The following is an 18644-nucleotide window of genomic DNA, read 5'->3' on the forward strand; positions in this document are numbered from 1 at the left end:
TTTTTTTTCTTTGCCACTGTTTTCAAATTTAAACAAATTCAAAACAGTGCCAAATATCCTCTGAATAATTTATGTTGCTAGATGGACTTTTCCAACAGCACATAAAACATTTCAAAGTTATCTGAAAATATATCCCATATATTATGAATATAATTCCAGATTCAAATACAATAATGATTTAATTTCAGTGCCCAAAATATTCCACATAAATGTTCACTATTTTTGGTTTGGTCTTCAAAGCCTTGCCAAAATTATCAAACATTTATGAAGGCATGTTGGAAACAATGAATGCAATTTTAAGGGTTCTTGCCCCTCTTTTAAATTGATTTCTGAGGCTTTCACTTTCCTCATTTCAAGTTTAAGAGGAAATAAACATGATGCAACACATGACTAGCTAGCTCAGAGCATACCAGAACTAGGGATATGACAACTCACCCCCACTAAACAAGAATCTCGTCTCGAGATTCAAGCGTAGGGTAAGGTGATGGGGAAACGTAACTAGTATAATCTTCACGATCCAGGGTGCACTTCAAATGAACGTTGATTTGAACACCATTATTGTCTTGAAGTCTTGCTCTGAGAAATCCTGTCAACATGACATGGAGGGAAGAAGGAGACTCTAGAAGGGTCGATCTTCTCGAAGATCAAACAACTCAGGATTAACTCACGGAATGAGACATAGCAATATCTCTCGAGCTGAGAGATGAAGCACACCTCTAGAGAAATGGAGTGGAACAGATGACGAAGGTTCACTAGGTAGACAACGATTCCACACCTAAGAAGGTGGTGAACGGTTGTCAACGTAGCGAGGAGTTGAGTTGCCATGATACCACGACGAAACATCCTGGAGGGGGGTGATTCGTAGATTATTATCTTAAGTGGCAAAAAGAATTACCTTTGATATAGAGATCGTTAAGACTCTCTATATCTGCCTAAGGCAAATCACAGCAATCGATTGGCAGGGTCGGTAGAATGGCATACTTGGACTTGGATGATGTGGATTACCTTGTTGAAGACAACGTAATGGATGATTTTGCTTATCACCGGAAATGGAAGAGACCCATGGTAGAATGGCACATTGGCGGTGCAAGCTAGGAACAAAATGCAAATGCTGGGAATGATTTTGGTAACTGGGAAAGAACCCAACAAAAGAGAGTGAATTCACTGTTGGAGTGGTTATAGCATAACCGAGGAAATCTGGGGCAATCCCAGCTAGTGCCGATGATAAGACGTAGCGCTTGTGCGTGCTCTCAAGAACTTGAGCATTTCCACAATCATCAAGGTTTTATCAACAACCGCGTCAAGGGTGCTGACAACACAACATACTACCATGATGAATAGCGATGGACGATGCAGATGCGAAGGAGGATAACACTTTCTCATATTTCACCTTAGCGAGGCCAAGCAAATAAAATCTGGATGATCGACCGAGAGACATTTAGCACTCCGCTTCTAATGTTCTCCTTGATGTGCTAGTATAACCCATTCATAGATATGGTTTGATATCTAAAACATCAAGTAAAAGGTCGGACTTCGGGAACACAAAAATCCATAGGGGCAACTAGGGAGTAAATCCTACGAAATCCCTATGGGGGGGGTGGCCAACTTCCTCAAACAAGATACTATAATAATAGGTCTACCGGATGGGTGTGTTGGCCACGACATCCACCTTACCGGTTATCGAGAGACCAATATTATAGCTCTTAGGGAAATGTTCCAACCATCATATCTGCCTGAGATTCAGCTCTGGTTGGTGTTAGGATATTCCAGGCTCATCGAGTCTTAGGAAGAAAAATGAAAGTTTGCAACACAAATCGACGATATGACGTTGCGGGATTCTCGGGAGATGAACTACGATAGCAAGCTCCAAAACATGAGCTGGTTCTGCTACAAACATGTGAACACGTTGTCCCAGACAAGCATGACCACGTGGTAGTCTTATAATAAAACACTACCGAGTTCAGGAGGGGGAACCATCAACGAGGGTATCGAAGTTCTTTCGTAAGTCCGGATTAGCTCTTATGAAGGAACTCCTTCTCCTTGAACAAATCAATCAGTGGCTTGGTGTGCTAGGGATACATATAGATTGAAGGTTGCAAGTCTTCAAACCACAGCATTCTTCGCACGTGTGCATGACTGATTTGGAATGATTCCAAAGAAAGCAACATTGACTTTCTCGAATCCACGGCGGCAACTTGCATCAGATGCACATGAATTAAAGGAAGTCACTACCTTCATCCAAACATATGCTTCATGAGCTAGCATGAACAAATGCTTTCAAAAGTTTCCAACACTAGCTTAATGTTCAGCAAAATTATGGAGAAGACAAGGATGTTGTCAATGGGCTCAACAACAATTCATCTAGGTTTCCTTTTAAAAGGAATTCCATAGTTAAGTGAACACGGTGATAGCATTGGTCAGACCCAAAGGATATAATGGTGTATGCTCGAGGGATCAACCACGAGTAAGACAACATTACGAACATCGTTGGTTCCGACTTGATTTGACGATAGCCCACACTCAAATCAAAGGATTGATAAGACAATAGATCCAGCAACTGATCACAAGGACCAATCGATGAAGATATCATCTTTCTTCAACACACACTACACAAGAATATCCCTTTGGAACGAACTAAGTCAGACAAGCTTTTATCTTCCAACTCTCCAAGTTGTTGTCTAGCTTAACCAACTAGCTCAGGGATATCTAACACCGATTCTTGGAGAGAAGGTGGTTCACAAGAAACCAACTTGATCACAAACTCAACATAGCGGTCAGGTGACAACCCGGTAACACCTCCAAGAAGATATTTGGAAAGTCACGAACCACCGGTATGTTACTAAGCTCGAGAACAATCTTGCTTTTGAGGGCAAGACGATATGATCAAATGAGTGAGGACTTGACAAGATCCTAACTCATCAATCGAAGGGTGCACCGAAATAAGGACTAGGTAGCACGATCAGTCTTAGAAGGATGATTCGAAAACCAACATACTAAGAATGAAATTATTATCCTTTAACTACCAAGCAACAGAGTTGCTAGCAGTATTGATTTCACACATCACAATTCATTTGTCGGTATTCCGGTTGCATCAACACGAGGGCCGAGGAATGAACAGTGATGGCAAGAAGTGTCACTGTACCAAGAGTTCATGGGATGGTGTGCAATTCCTATAACAATCTCGATATAAAATATGTAATACTCCAAGGTAGAGCCGAACCAAAAGCTGGATTGGCATTTGATCTGCGGAATACAACTACTTTGACCCAATCCTAGATATGGAAGAGGTACTGGAGTTTGTTTCTCCTAGTCATTCCGGAATAGAATGGCTTGACAGACCACAAGAGTCATAGGCATCGATGAACGAACGCACGCATACTCTTGACTATCAATTGATAGACGAGGGTCAGAATGCAACTAAAGAGAACAACTCAAAGGAACATATAACTTTCTGAGTTGTGGATGCATAGATTAGTATGTCGAACCAAGTTCAACATATTTCTTCCGGATAACCCATGCAGAAAGGTAGAACTGGCAGAGTCACGATTTATGAATGGAGAACTCCTCAAGAGTACTCTAATTGTGATTTTTTTTTGATCCAATAAACATCTGCCATAAGTAGTTCATGGTATTTGGAAGAAGAAGATACCACGAACTTCAAGGACTATCGCAAAGGTTACTAATATCCTAAAGGCACTAGCAATTACTATCCACATGAAGTAGGTAGAGTGAATCTCGGGTTCAGAACCCAGGAGTAGAATACCTACTACTAAGTAGCATCACGGGATGCTTCCGAGAATAAAGGCCAGAATCTTCACACTAGGACACAAATCATGGCTAGACCACTAGATGATCCCCTAAGCACTTAGGGTCATAATAATAATTCCAACATATATGTCGAGGCAATAATTACCTCAACACACCGATTAGTGTGGTTAATCTGGCCCATGGGAACATCGGAAACAGAAGGAAGGGATTTGCAAATGCATCGGACTATTTAGAAACCTGGGATGACTCGGACAGCATAACGGCTATAATTGCTCAAAAAGATTTGAGACAATCACAACAATGGTGGCATAACCACTCAGAAGCACAATATCAAGGTTCCGAGATCAACAATTAACATACGGAAGTAGTAGGAACTGAACTGAGACTTAAATCCAACAATCTTATAAGTCTACTGATTAGTAACACGTGATCCTAATAGAAAGAAGAGATAGCCTAGTTCTTAATCCCCGCAGGAAAGATAAGATGACTCAGATCAGAAGGGCATGAGGTATAAGGAGTAAAAAGAGCCTTACGTTCCATCCCACAATCAATTCCCTTATATAACTAAAGAATTTCTAGACTCAACTTCGACCAGTTTGGCTTGGTAATCCTACAGGCAGTCAAGCTCTGATACCAACGATGTCAGGACCCCGACTCAATGCCACATTGATCTAGCATGTAACACCTCATATCACTTTGCGGCCTCACGCACGGTATTCCCACGGGTGTCGCCTTACCTTTGCCCGGGACCGTTTGCGCCTTTTGGCACACGTATATGACAGTGTCGCTAGCATCCATATGATAAGGAGCCCGGGCTGACATGGCTAGTCGTAAACCCAAAGCGGCACAGACTTACAGGGACAGGCATCCATGACCCAGCATCGAACGTGTCGGTCATCAGCGAGTGAATCCAGGCTGTAGCACTGGGCTAGCAGGACTCCGGTGAACCGGGCTGTAGCGGGCTAACAGGACTCCGGTATTCACCGCGTGACATTTCCCCGAAGGGACAGACACAGGAACGAAGAAGGACACATGCCGGCCAGCCTAAGTGTTTCGGAGCAGTAGCAAGCTACCATGGCTCGGTGGAAACACTAGGAGACATTTCCCCGTAAGAGAGGCTACTAAAGATAAACAACTAGATGGTCAGATCCCACACATACCAAGCATTTCAATAACATACACACAATATGCTCGATATGTGCAAATACAACATGGCATCACAACATGACTCTATGACTCAAGTAATTTATTCAATAGGCTCCGAGGAGCGCGATATTACAATCAAGGGTCTCATGACCCAACAATCAGAGCATACAAGTCAAAGCACAAGCGGAAGCTATCATGTCTGAGTACAGACATCTATAAATGAAAAAGGCTGAGAAGCCTGACTATCTATCAGATCCTGCCGAGGGCACAAGATCGTAGCTGAGGTATCAAGCTAAACGTCGAAGTCCACGTGGAACTACTAGTGAGACTGAAGTCTCTCTGCAAAAACATAAAATAGGCAAACGTGAGTACAAATGTACCCAACAAGACTTACATCAGAACTAACTACATATGCATCATTTTCAACAAGGGGATGGTGGGGTTTAACTGCAGCAAGCCAGCTTTGACTCGGTGGCTATCCTAAACTACGACTGCAAGCGACTCTTTTGAGGTGGCGCACACGAGTCCACATATTCACCATATCAATACACCACTATGGATCCGCTCCCGTCTCCCTACGAGAACGCCATCCATAGCACTCACGCTTATCTTGCGCATTTTAAAGTATCCACTTTCACTTGTCTATGAACTGATATAAGCAACCCAGAAGTCCTTTACCGCGGACACGGCTATTCGAATAGATGATGTTAACCCTGCAGGGGTGTACTTCTTCACACACTCTCTCACCACTTACCGCCGTTTACACGACATGTACTCGGCAACCTTCAAGCGGAAGCCCAACGTGGGTGTCGGCCACGGCCTGCCTAAACACTCGAGTCTCTAGTCCAGGTTTATCGCCTATTCGGGTTCCATCCATGAGGAGATCCGGCCGGAGTTTCGCTCACAGCCCCAAATGATGTGAACAGGGTTCCTGAGACACCAAACGGGCGCACGGTACACCGTGCCATGTGCCTACCGCATCACAGCCCACCCCTACGGTCAGCGCTGCGCACGGCCTCCAGCATACTACAAACACCAGAAACTACTTGCAACTCCTGGACAGAGGACAAGGGTGATCAAGAAGCCGAGAGGGTCCATTGGTTTCGGGCCCAATGCGTGGTAGTAGCTGAATCATGGATCACAAACACAGAACTCAGTTCCTGAGGACGGCTTCAATGAGACAACCCACCATGTACTCCTACATGGCCTCTCACCGCTACCTTTACCAAATCGTGTTCACACACTTAGCTCACACACAGTAGGACATGTTCACACGCCTCTGATTCATCCCCGATGAATCAGACCTGACTCAACTCTAAGCAGTAGCAGGCATGACAAACAAACATGAATGAGTAGGCACAACAGGGCTCAAACAAGTCCTACTCATGCTAGTGGGTTTCATCTAATTACTGTGGAATGACAGGTCATGCAAAGGATAAAGGGGTTCAGCTACCGCAGCAAGTAACAAATATGTCGTTGTTGTCCTAATGCAGTAAAAGAGAGCAGGAGCGAGAGAGTGGGATTTTATCGGAATGAACAAGGGGGTTTTGCTTGCCTGGCACTTCTGAAGATAACATTGAGTCTTCATCAGTGTCAACGATCACATCATCGGTATCACGTCTATCGAGAGGGGACAAATACTGGCAACACAGAAGGGAACACAATCAATGCAATGCACAATATGATGCGTGATCATGACATGGCAAAATGAATGTGTTTTGGGCTAATGCAACTAAAACCAGATTAAATGAAGTTGGTTTGAATCCAAGATTCAAATTCAAACTCCATATGTGATTATTCAAATGCCATTTAATTGATTTGTGCTAAACAGCAGCTATAAGTTGTTCTAACATGCATGAAAATGGTACAGATGGATTCCTTGAATTTTTCTGATAATTTTTCATATATAATTTATTTAATTTGGAGTTACGGTTGAATTTCTATGAATTTTAGAAGTTTATACAATTTTCTGGAATTTCTGAATTATTTTAGAAAATGATTATCTGCGTCATCATTGCGTCATGCTGACCTCAGCAGGTCAACAGACCGGGTCCAGGTCAAACCTGACACTGGGACCCACATGTCATTGGCTCTGTACTAACAGAGAGTTAGTTTTGTTAAACTAAAATAGCCAGGGGTTAGTTTAGTGTGTGGGGCCCGGTGTCAGTGGGTGTGGGTTCGATTAGTGGCGCCATTAGCCGCTAATGACGCCCACGTCGGATGCGTCTACGGTTAGCCGACGGCGACGACCCAGAGCGGCGGTGGCTCACCGGAGTGGCGCTAGGGGCAGCGGCTGTGTGCGCTGAGAGCACCAGGAGGTAGCTCGTGCTCCTGCGCATCCAGCGGAGGCAGCGGAAGGTCGCGGGGCGGCCGGGGCTGACGGCGGCGAGCTCGGCGGCGGCGGCCGGAGCTCGGGTTAGTTTGGGCTCGGCGTTAGGGTGCTCGGGAGGAGGAGCTGGTGGGATCTGCGTGCTCCTGGGAGGGCACCGAACGCGTTGACACACTCAGGCACGGGCTGTGGTGGCTAAAACGACGGAGGCATCATGGCCGGCGGCGATGAGCTCTCGGCTCCGGCGGAATCGAGCTAGCGGAGAGAAACAGAGGGGGGGGGCGAGCATAAGGGAAGGTGCAGGAGCTCACATGGGGTCGGAAGAGAAGCTCGGCGGGCTCGGGGAGGCTTCTGTGCCGGCGAATTGACGGCGGCGATCTCCGGGCACCAGAGATAAAGACGACGACGCTCCGGTCGATTTCGGCCTCCTCTGATCGCGTGCGTCGGTGGGTAGCTCCACGGGGTCAGGGCGGAGCTCAGGGATGCGGAGAGGGAGCGAGGGGGTGGATGTGGCCGTGGTGTAGCTCATCGGCGTCGGCGGCGCGGTTTGGGTGAGCGAGAGGGAGAGGCGAACAGGGGGGAAGAGGGGCACGGGGAGAGGGGAGCGGTGCAGGGGGTGCGTGGCGTCGTCCGGGCGCGTCGAGGGTAGCCAGGCAGGCAGGGAGGGAGGAGGTGGCCAGACGCGCGGCGACCACGTGCCCAATCCTTCTGGCGCGAGCTGGAAGAAGACAAGGGGAGGAGGTGGGCTGGACCAACAGTGTTGGGCTGGTTGGGCTACACAGAAGCTGGGCCGGAGGTGAGGTTAGGTAAGTTTCTGTCTCTGTTTTATTTCTTCTGTTTTGTTTTCTTTTTTTTCTTTGCCACTGTTTTCAAATTTAAACAAATTCAAAACAGTGCCAAATATCCTCTGAATAATTTATGTTGCTAGATGGACTTTTCCAACAGCACATAAAACATTTCAAAGTTATCTGAAAATATATCCCATATATTATGAATATAATTCCAGATTCAAATACAATAATGATTTAATTTCAGTGCCCAAAATATTCCACATAAATGTTCACTATTTTTGGTTTGGTCTTCAAAGCCTTGCCAAAATTATCAAACATTTATGAAGGCATGTTGGAAACAATGAATGCAATTTTAAGGGTTCTTGCCCCTCTTTTAAATTGATTTCTGAGGCTTTCACTTTCCTCATTTCAAGTTTAAGAGGAAATAAACATGATGCAACACATGACTAGCTAGCTCAGAGCATACCAGAACTAGGGATATGACATCTTTCTTTTATGCACCATTCTGGTATGAGATAATCCTTGGTTGATTTATAGAATGGTCTATGCACTTCACTTATATCTTTGAGTATGGCTTTATAGAATGCTTCATGTGCTTCACTTATATCATTTCAAGTTTGGATTGTTTGTTTCTCTTCACTTAGACAACCGCCATTTGTAGAATGCTCTTTTACTTCACTTAGATTTGTTAGAGCGTGGGCATATCTTTTGTAGAAAGAATTAACTCTCTTTCTTCACTTATATCTATTTAGATAGATGACAGGAATTGGTCATTCACATGGTTAGTCATAAAATCCTACATAAAACTTGTAGATCACTGAATATGATATGTTTGATTCCTTGCGATAGTTTTGCGATATAAAGATGGTGATATTAGAGTCATGCTAGTGGGTAGTTGTGGATTAATAGAAATACTTGTGTTGAGGTTTGTGATTCCCGTAGCATGCACGTATGGTGAACCGTTATGTAACGAAGTCGGAGCATGAGGTATTTATTGATTGTCTTCCTTATGAGTGGCGGTCGGGGACGAGCGATGGTCTTTTCCTACCAATCTATCCCCCTAGGGGCATGCGTAGTAGTACTTTGCTTCGAGGGCTAATAAACTTTTGCAATAAGTATGTGAGTTCTTTATGACTAGTGTTGAGTCCATGGATTATACGCACTCTCACCCTTCCATCATTGCTAGCCTCTTGAGTATCGCGCAACTTTCGCCGGTGCGATAAACCCACCATATACCTCCTCCTCAAAACAGCCACCATACCTACCTATCATGGCATTTCCATAGCCATTCCGAGATATATTGCCATGCAACTTCCATCATCATCATATACATGACTTGAGCATTCATTGTCATATTGCTTTGCATGATCGTAAGATAGCTAGCATGATATTTTCATGGCTTGTCCGTTTTTTGATGTCATTGCTACGCTAGATCATTGCACATCCCGGTACACTGCCGGAAGCATTCATATAGAGTCATATCTTTGTTCTAGATATCGAGTTGTAATATTGAGTTGTAAGTAAATAAAAGTGTGATGATCATCATTATTAGAGCATTGCCCCCAAAAAAGGGGAGAGGCCAAAGAAGCCTAAAAAAAGGGGGGGCCAAAGAAGCCCATACAGAAAAAAGAAAAAAGAAAAGAAAAGAAAAGGGGGCAATGTTACTATCTTTTACCACACTTATGCTTCAAAGTAGCACCATGTTCTTCATATAAAGAGTCTCTTGAGTTATCACTTTCATATACTAGTGGGAATTTTCATTATAGAACTTGGCTTGTATATTCCAACGATGGGCTTCCTCAAATGCCCTAGGTCTTCATGAGCAAGCAAGTTGGATGCACACCCACTTAGTTTCAGTTTGAGCTTTCATATACTTATAGCTCTAGTGCATCGGTTGCATGGCAATCCCTACTCACTCACATTGATATCTATTGATGGGCATCTCCATAGCCTGTTGATACGCCTAGTTGATGTGAGACTATCTTCTACTTTTTGTCTTCTCCACAACCACCATTCTATTCCACCTATAGTGCTATGTCCATGGCTCATGCTCATGTATTGCGTGAGGGTTGAAAATGCTAAAGTGCATTAAAAAGTGTGAACCAATTGCTCGGCTTGTCATCGGGGTTGTGCATGATGTGAATATTTTGTGTGGTGAAGATGGAGCATAGCCAGACTATATGATTTTGTAGGGATAGCTTTCTTTGGCCTTGTTATTTTGAAAAGACGTGATTGCTTTATTAGTGGGCTTGAAGTATTATTGTTTTTATGTCAAATGATAGACTATTGCTTTGAATCACTCGTATCTTAATATTCATGACATGATTAGATATGTGATCAAGATCATGCTAGGTAGCATTCCACATCAAAAATTATCTTTTTTATCATTTACCTACTCGAGGACGGGTAGGAATTAAGCTTGGGGATGCTGATAAGTCTTCATCGTATCTATAATTTTTGATTGTTCCATGCCAATATTATACAACTTTCATATACTTTTGGCAACTTTTTATACTATTTTTGGGACTAACATATTGATCCAGTGCCCAGTGCCAGTTCATGTTTGTTGCATGTTCTATGTTTCATAGAATATCCATATCAAACGGAATCCAAATGGGATAAAAACGAACAGAGCTTATTTTTGGAATATTTGGAAAATTCCGGAAGAAAAATCCACGCGAGACGGTGCTCGAGGTGGCCACGAGGCAGGGGGCACGCCTGCCCCCCTGGGTGCGCCCCTGACGCTCGTGGGCCACCCGTATGGCGGTTTATGCCCTTCTTCGGCCACAAGAAAGCTAATTTTTGGTTAAAAAATCACGGCGAAGGTTTCGGTCCAATCGGAGTTACGGATCTCCATATATATATATATATACACGAAACGGTGAAAGGGCAGCAGAACAGAACGCAGAAACAGAGAGAGACAGAGAGATAGATCCAATCTCGGCGGGGCTCTCGCCCCTCCCATGCCATGGAGGCCAAGGACCAGAGGGTAAACCCTTCTCCTATCTAGGGAGGAGGTCAAGGAAGAAGAAGGCGAAGGCGCCCCCTCTCCCCTTCTCCTCCGGTGGCGCCGGAACGCTGCCGTGGCCATCATCATCATCACCGCGATCTACACCAACACCTCCGCCATCTTCACCAACATCTCCATCACCTTCCCCCTCTATCTACAGCGGTCCACTCTCCCGCAACCCGATGTACCCTCTACTTGAACATGGTGCTTTATGCTTCATATTATTATCCAATGATGTGTTGCCATGCTATGATGTCTGAGTAGATTTTCGTAGTCATATCGGTGGTTGATGAATTGCTATGATCGATTTAATTTGCTTGTGGTTATGTTGCTGTCCTTTGGTGACCATCATATGAGAGCGCACGTGGATCACACCATAGGGTTAGTTGTATGTTGATAGGACTATGCATTGGAGGGCAAGAGTGAGAGAAGCTTCAACCTAGCATAGAGATTGATGCATACGGGATTGAAGGGGGACCAATATATCTTAATGCTATGGTTGGGTTTTACCTTAATGAACGTTAGTAGTTGCGGATGCTTGCTAATAGTTCCAATCATAAGTGCATAGAATTCCAAGTCAGGGATGACATGCTAGCAGTGGCCTCTCCCACATAATACTTGCTATTGGTCTAGTAAAGCAGTCAATTGCTTAGGGGCACTTTCGCAACTCCTACCACCACTTTTCCACACTCGCTATATTTACTTTATTGCTTCTTTACTTACAACAACCCCTACTTTTTAATTACTTGCTCTTTATTACCTTGTAAAACCTATCCAACAACACCTACAAAGTACTTCTAGCTTCATACTTGTTCTAGGTAAAGCGAATGTCAAGCGTGCGTAGAGTTGTATCGGTGGTTGAGGGAGTCCTGGATTAGAGGGTATCCGGACAGCCGGACTATATCCTTTGGCCGGACTGTTGGACTATGAAGATACAAGATTGAAGACTTCGTCTCGTTTCCGGATGGGACTCTACTTGGCGTGGAAGGCAAGCTAGGCAATACGGATATGCATATCTCCTCCTTTGTAACCGACCTTGTGTAACCCTAGCCTCCTCCGGTGTCTATATAAACTGGAGGGTTTTAGTCCGTAGGACAACATACAATCATACCATAGGCTAGCTTCTAGGGTTGAGCCTCTCTGATCTCGTGGTAGATCAACTCTTGTACTACTCATATTATCAAGAATAATCAAGCAGGACGTAGGGTTTTACCTCCATCAGGAGGGCCCGAACCTGGGTAAAACATCGTGTCCCCTGCCTCCTGTTACCATCTGCCTTAGACGCACAGTTCGGGACCCCCTACCCGAGATTCGCCGGTTTTGACACCGACATTGGTGCTTTCATTGAGAGTTCCTCTGTGTCGTCATCATTAGGCTTGATGGCTCCTTCAATCATCGATAGCGATGCAGTCCAGGGTGAGACTTTTCTCCCCGGACAGATCTTTGTATTCGACGGCTTCGCACTATGGGCCAACTCGCTTGGCCATCTAGAGCAGATCGAGAGTTACGCCCCTGGCCACCAGGTCAGGTTTCGAAGCTTAAACTACACGGCCGATATCCACGGAGACTTGATCTTCGACGGATTCGAGCCCCTGCCTAGTGCGCCACACGGTCACGATGAGCATGATTTAGCTCTACCATCGGACAGTGTTCAGGACATCGCACCGGCAACCGCTCCGACCCTCAATTCGGAGCCAGTTGTGCCATCCATGGATGGGTGGATAGACCCCGCCACGGAGGTCGTATCCTCAGCGGAGATTGAGCCAAGCATCGACCTTACCCTTTACGAGAGCCGTGATGCCAAACTTCCGGATCATTCCCCGGCCACGGACTCCGAACCACCTGCGCCCGTACCTATTGAATCCGACTGGGCGCCGATCATGGAGTTTACTTCAGCAGATATCTTTCAGAACTCGCCCTTCGGCGACATACTGAACTCATTAAGGTCTCTCTCCTTGTCAGGAGAGTCCTGGCCCAACTATGTCTGGTAGGATTGGGATGCGGATGACGAAGAAATTCGCCACCCACCCACCACCCACTTAGTAGCCACTGTCGACGATTTGACCAACATGCTCGACTTTGACTCTGAAGACATCGACGGCATGGACGACGATGCAGGAGGCGAACAAGAACCACTGCCCACAGGGCACTGGATAGCCACCTCATCATATATATGGTGGACACACCCAAAGAAGGCAATGGCACGGGACAACGGAGGATGACCCCTCCAAGAAGCAACCCAAGCGCCGTCGTAAGCGGCGCCGCTCTAAGTCTCGCCAAGGCAAAAGCGGTGATACCGGCATAGGAGATAATATCACTCCGGACAGTGCCGAATATGACAACATTGCCCTCCAGCAAGATTTAGAGTAGGAGGGTGGAGAAGCCAGCCCTCCCGAGAGAGTGTCATATGGAGAGGCGGAGGATGATAATTACATGCCTCCCTCCGAAGACGAGGCAAGCCTCGACAATGACGAATTTGTCGTGCCTGAGGATCCCGTCGGACAAGAGCGCTTCAAGCGCTGGCTTATAGCCACGACAAATAGCCTTAAGAAAAAGTAATAGCAGCTTCAAGCTGATCAAGATTTGCTAGCTGACAGATGGACTGAAGTCCTTGCGGCCGAGGAATATAAACTCAAACGCCCCTCCAAGAGTTACCGAAAGCGTAGGTTGCTACCCCGACTGGAGGAGGAAGCACCAAAACCTACATCTCCAGTGTATGACGCGGCTGATCGGCCACCTCGTGGCCGCGACAGAGAGGCATTTTAGCCAAAAGCTCAGCCCGCACCCCGATGCCACTCAAATAAAAATGTCAAGGCATGGGGAAATACGCCAGACCTGTGAGACATATTGGAGGACAAAGCAAAACACGCAAGATCGATCTATGAATCACGAGGGTGCGCCACTATGCGAGATGATAACCGTCACGCCGGATACAGTAAAAGTAAATCCGGCCGGGCCGAACACAGTGGACAAGACTCATTTGAGTTGCGTCACGATATAGCCTAGTACAGAGGCGCTGCACACCCCCTATGCTTTACAGACGAAGTAATGGATCACCAAATCCCAGAGGGTTTCAAACCCGTAAATATCGAATCATACGATGGCACAACAGATCCTGCGGTATGGATCAAGGACTTCCTCCTGCACATCCACATGGCCCGCAGTGACGATCTACACGCCATCAAATACCTCCCACTCAAACTCAAAGGACCAGGTCGGCATTGGCTCAACAGCCTGCCAGTAGAATCCTCGACAACTTCCAGGGCACTTATGTGCGACCACCAGATGCCGATGACGTGAGCCACATAATTCAGCAGCTAGAGGAATCAGCCAGGGAATTCTGGACACGGTTCCTGACAAAGAAAAATCAAATCGTCCATTGTCCGGATGCAGAGGCCCTAGCAGCTTTTAAGCACAACATCCGCGACGAGTGGCTCGCCCGGCACCTTGGCCAGGAAAAGCCGAAATCTATGGCAGCCCTCACGACACTCATGACCCGCTTTTGCACGGGAGAGGACAGTTGGCTGGCTTGCAGCAATAACATATCAAAGAACCATGGTACTTCGGATACCCAGGATAGCAATGGCAGGTCACGTGGCAACAAACACAAGCGCCACATCAACAGCGACAATACCGAGGATACGGCAGTCAATGCCGGATTCAAAGGCTCTAAACCCGGTCAGCGGAAAAAGACATTCAAAAGAAGCACTCCGGGCCCGTCCAGTTTGGACCATATACTCGACCGCTCATGTCAAATACACGACATCCCTAACAAGCCAGCCAACCACACCAACAGGGATTGTTGGGTGTTCAAGCAGGCCGGCAAGTTAAATGCCGAAAACAAAGATAAGGGGTTACATAGCGATGACGAGGAGGAGCCCCGGCCGCCAAACACCGGAGGACAGAAGAGGTTCCCCCCACAAGTGCGGACAGTGAACATGATATACACAACCCACATCCTCAAGAGGGAGCGGTAGCATGCTCTAAGGGACGTATATGCGTTGGAGCCAGTCGCCCCAAAGTTCAACCCATGTTCCTCCTGTCCGATCACCTTCGATCGCAGGGACCACCCCACTAGTATCCATCATGGCGGATTCGCCGCACTGGTCGTAGACCCAATCATCGACGGATTTCACCTCACTCGAGTCCTTATGGGCGGCGACAGCAGCCTGAACCTGCTTTATCAGGACACAGTGCGCAAAATGGGTATAGACCCCTCAAGGATCAAACCCACAAAAACGACCTTCAAAGGCGTCATACCTGGTGTAGAGGCCCATTGCATAGGATCAGTCACACTGGAAGTGGTCTTCGGATCCCCGGATAACTTCCGAAGCGAGGAGTTAATCTTCGATATAGTCCCGTTACGCAGTGGCTATCATGCACTGCTCGGGCGAACCGCATTTGCGAGATTCAATGCGGTACCACATTATGCATACCTCAAGCTCAAGATGCCAGGACCTCGGGGGGTCATCACAGTCAATGGAAACACAGAGCGCTCTCTCCGCACGGAGGAGCACACTGAACCGCAGAGCAGCCTCTTAAGACAATCCACCGGTTTGGCGATTAAAGACCCGGACACCTTCAAGCGCGCCCGGAGTAATCGGCAACAAGACCGACTGGCATGTTCTGAGCTCGCATAGCAATGCGGCCTCCGCTCCAGTCCCAGTCAAACGGCAAAATCCGTGCCACGCGTACATAATTACGCATTGAAAATACCATGGGCACAGGTGGGGAGGGGGCATGACTACACGCCCCAAGACGCGGCTCAACCGCACTAGGGGCTTCCCGCTTTGTTATTTTTCCCTCTTTTGGGACTTTAATCTCTGGAAACCCCGTCCAGCAGTATGATTGCCGGACACACGATGCAACAACCAAGAAGGCAGAAAGCTACGTCGCACCACGAAACTCCCAGGTGGTCTCTGATAACAAGTGAAAACTTGCTTTAAATACCATTGCTCAGGTTGCCCTTGGAGGGGACATGTCAAATAGTCCTACTTTCTGCTTATCGCACTACTTGTATCATTCTGCTTCGATGCACCTTTTTAAATAAACAATGCATAACACTAGACTATTACCGCATTCTCTATTCTTTCTTTATATATATATATATATATATATATGTTCATTCATGACATTCAACGCTCATACACTCTGGTACGGTCAATACGCCAGGGGCTTAAGCGTACCCCATAATACGGTGTGAGAAGTCCGAACACTTTCGACGGTGCGGCACCCCGAACTTATAGCATTATATGCATTAGTTCCGAATCATATCTTGGGTCAATAGTTGGGTTTTCCCGGCACCCATGTTTTGGTACCTTACGTTCAGCTATATCGGCTAAGGTAGCACTGGGAGAACTACTGCGATTGTGCCCCGGTTCATCTGGGCTAAGCACCTCAGTAGAGAAAGCTAAAACTAACTGTCATGATAAGGCAAGAGCTAGTCGCTGTTCGAGAGGTCTCGAGTCCCTAAAGATTTATGCCGCTTAGAGCGAGGAGTCAGCTTTATCCGGCTTAAGGCGTGTATATCACCCCAAATTCGGCCTTCCGAATACTAGGGGCTTCGCCAAAATTTAAAATTCTAGACTTCTATGGCTAAGTGAGAGTGATAAAGCATTATAGTCCGATTGCCTTGTTTGTTGTGCTGAGCACCTCCCTTGAAGGACCCAACAATGGGAAAAAGAGTGATCAGGTTTATCCCGAACACCCTAGCATTCGTGGCATGGGGGCAGAAACCGACGACTGGACATCTCTCAGATTTGATAAACAGCCACACAGAAGGTAATATTTTAAATTCAAACAAGTGTTGCATAGCGCACATGAACAAGTTTTCATAATACAGGATCACACGAGCAAGTTCATTCAAAAATTACATCCTTAGCACACTCGTCCGCCACAACACGGGCACCCTTCAGGACACCCTCATAATACATTTTGGGGTGGTGATGCTCTTTGCCCTGCGGCGGCCCCTCCTTCACCAGCTTCTCGGCGTCCATCTTGGCCCAGTGCACCTTCGCACGGGCAAAGGCCCGGCGTGCACCTTCGATGCAGACGGACCGCTTTATGACCTCCAGCCGTGGGCAGGCATCTACAAGCCGCCTCACCAGGCTGAAGTAGTTGTTGGGAAGGGAGTCAGCAGGCCACATCCGGACTATAAGGCCCCTCATGGCCTGTTCGGCCACCTTGTGCAGCTCGACCAGTTGCTTCAGCTGGTCGCTCATAGGCATCGGGTGTTCGGTCCCAGTATACTGAGACCAGAATAACTTCTCCGTTGAGCTTCCCTCCTCGGCCTGGTAATATTTCGCGGCATCCGACGCGCTGCAGGGAAAATCTGTGAATGCTCCTGGAGAGCTCCGGACTTGGGTAAGTAACAAGTAATTTACTTTCACATGCTTGCTTTGCATATTGAATGCCTTACCCGCCGCTATCTTCCTCATTGCCTCAATTTCCTGAAGGGCCTTTTGGGCTTCAGCTTTGGCATGCTTTGTGCTCTCGAGGGTCGCGGCAAGCTCGGACTCTCGCATCTTCGAGTAAAGCTCCAAAGCCTCGTGCTTCTTCATGAGAGCCTAGAGCTCTTGCTGCACCTCGCCCACCCGTGCCTCTTCTTTTTCCCACTCGATGCGGTCCGTGGCCGCTTTGTTTTCGGCCTCGGATAGCGCTTGCTTCAGGGTCGCCACTTCGGTCGTGGCCCCTGGCACATCCATGATGATCCTGTCATTTCACAACCGCGTCTTATATATATATATATATATATATATATATATATATATATATATATGGACAAGGCATTACTTACCCTTGTTCTCCTCGAGCTGCCTCTTAGCAAGGCCGAGCTCTTTCTCAGACCGCTCGAGGTTCTGCTTCAGTGCGGTGACCTCCACAGTCAGTGTGGTAGAGGTCAGCAGCGAAGCCTGCATACGCATATAGACATACTTATATTAGACTCCTGCATATATTATTTGATCCTCTATTTGGCTTTTCTTTGTGAACACCAAACAGAGCATCAGGGGCTACTGACTATGCGGTAATATTTTTCCTATATTTTAAATACTTACCTCAAAGCCTGTTAGAAGGCTGGCACAAGCTTAAGTCAGTCCGCTCTTGGCAGACTGAACCTTCTTGATCACCGTACTCATAATAGTGTGGTGCTCTTCGTTGATGGAAGCTCCGCGAAGCGCTCCCAGCAGTTCGTCCGGTGCCTCTGGATGGACAGAGGTCACCGGCACAGACGGCTTGCCCCTCTTGGAAGAGGGCCACCTGCCCGAGTCCGGAACCATTGGAGGTTCCGGCGCGGTGTTCGGCTGAGGGCCGAACTTGGAGCCCCTGGGAGCCTTGCTCCCTTTGCTCCTGGAGTCCGGAAGGTCGCCTTGAGGCGCCTCCAGGACTGTCTCCCCCCGGCTCGGTGCCCCTTGAGACAATACCTCGACATTGTCCGTAGGGCAAGGAGAGGAGGCAGTTGGAAGTGTATCACTATTCATGTCCGACGAGTCCAAGGAACCGTCCGACGATGATACGTCGATACGGGCTTGGGGCGGACTGCATAATCATATTCGATGATAGGAGAAGCAGTGCAACAAAAGTATGCTATGAGTTACTCTGG

Source organism: Triticum dicoccoides, chromosome 2A, assembly GCF_002162155.2.
Source record: "Triticum dicoccoides isolate Atlit2015 ecotype Zavitan chromosome 2A, WEW_v2.0, whole genome shotgun sequence".
In the NCBI taxonomy this organism is placed as follows: Eukaryota; Viridiplantae; Streptophyta; class Magnoliopsida; order Poales; family Poaceae; genus Triticum; species Triticum dicoccoides.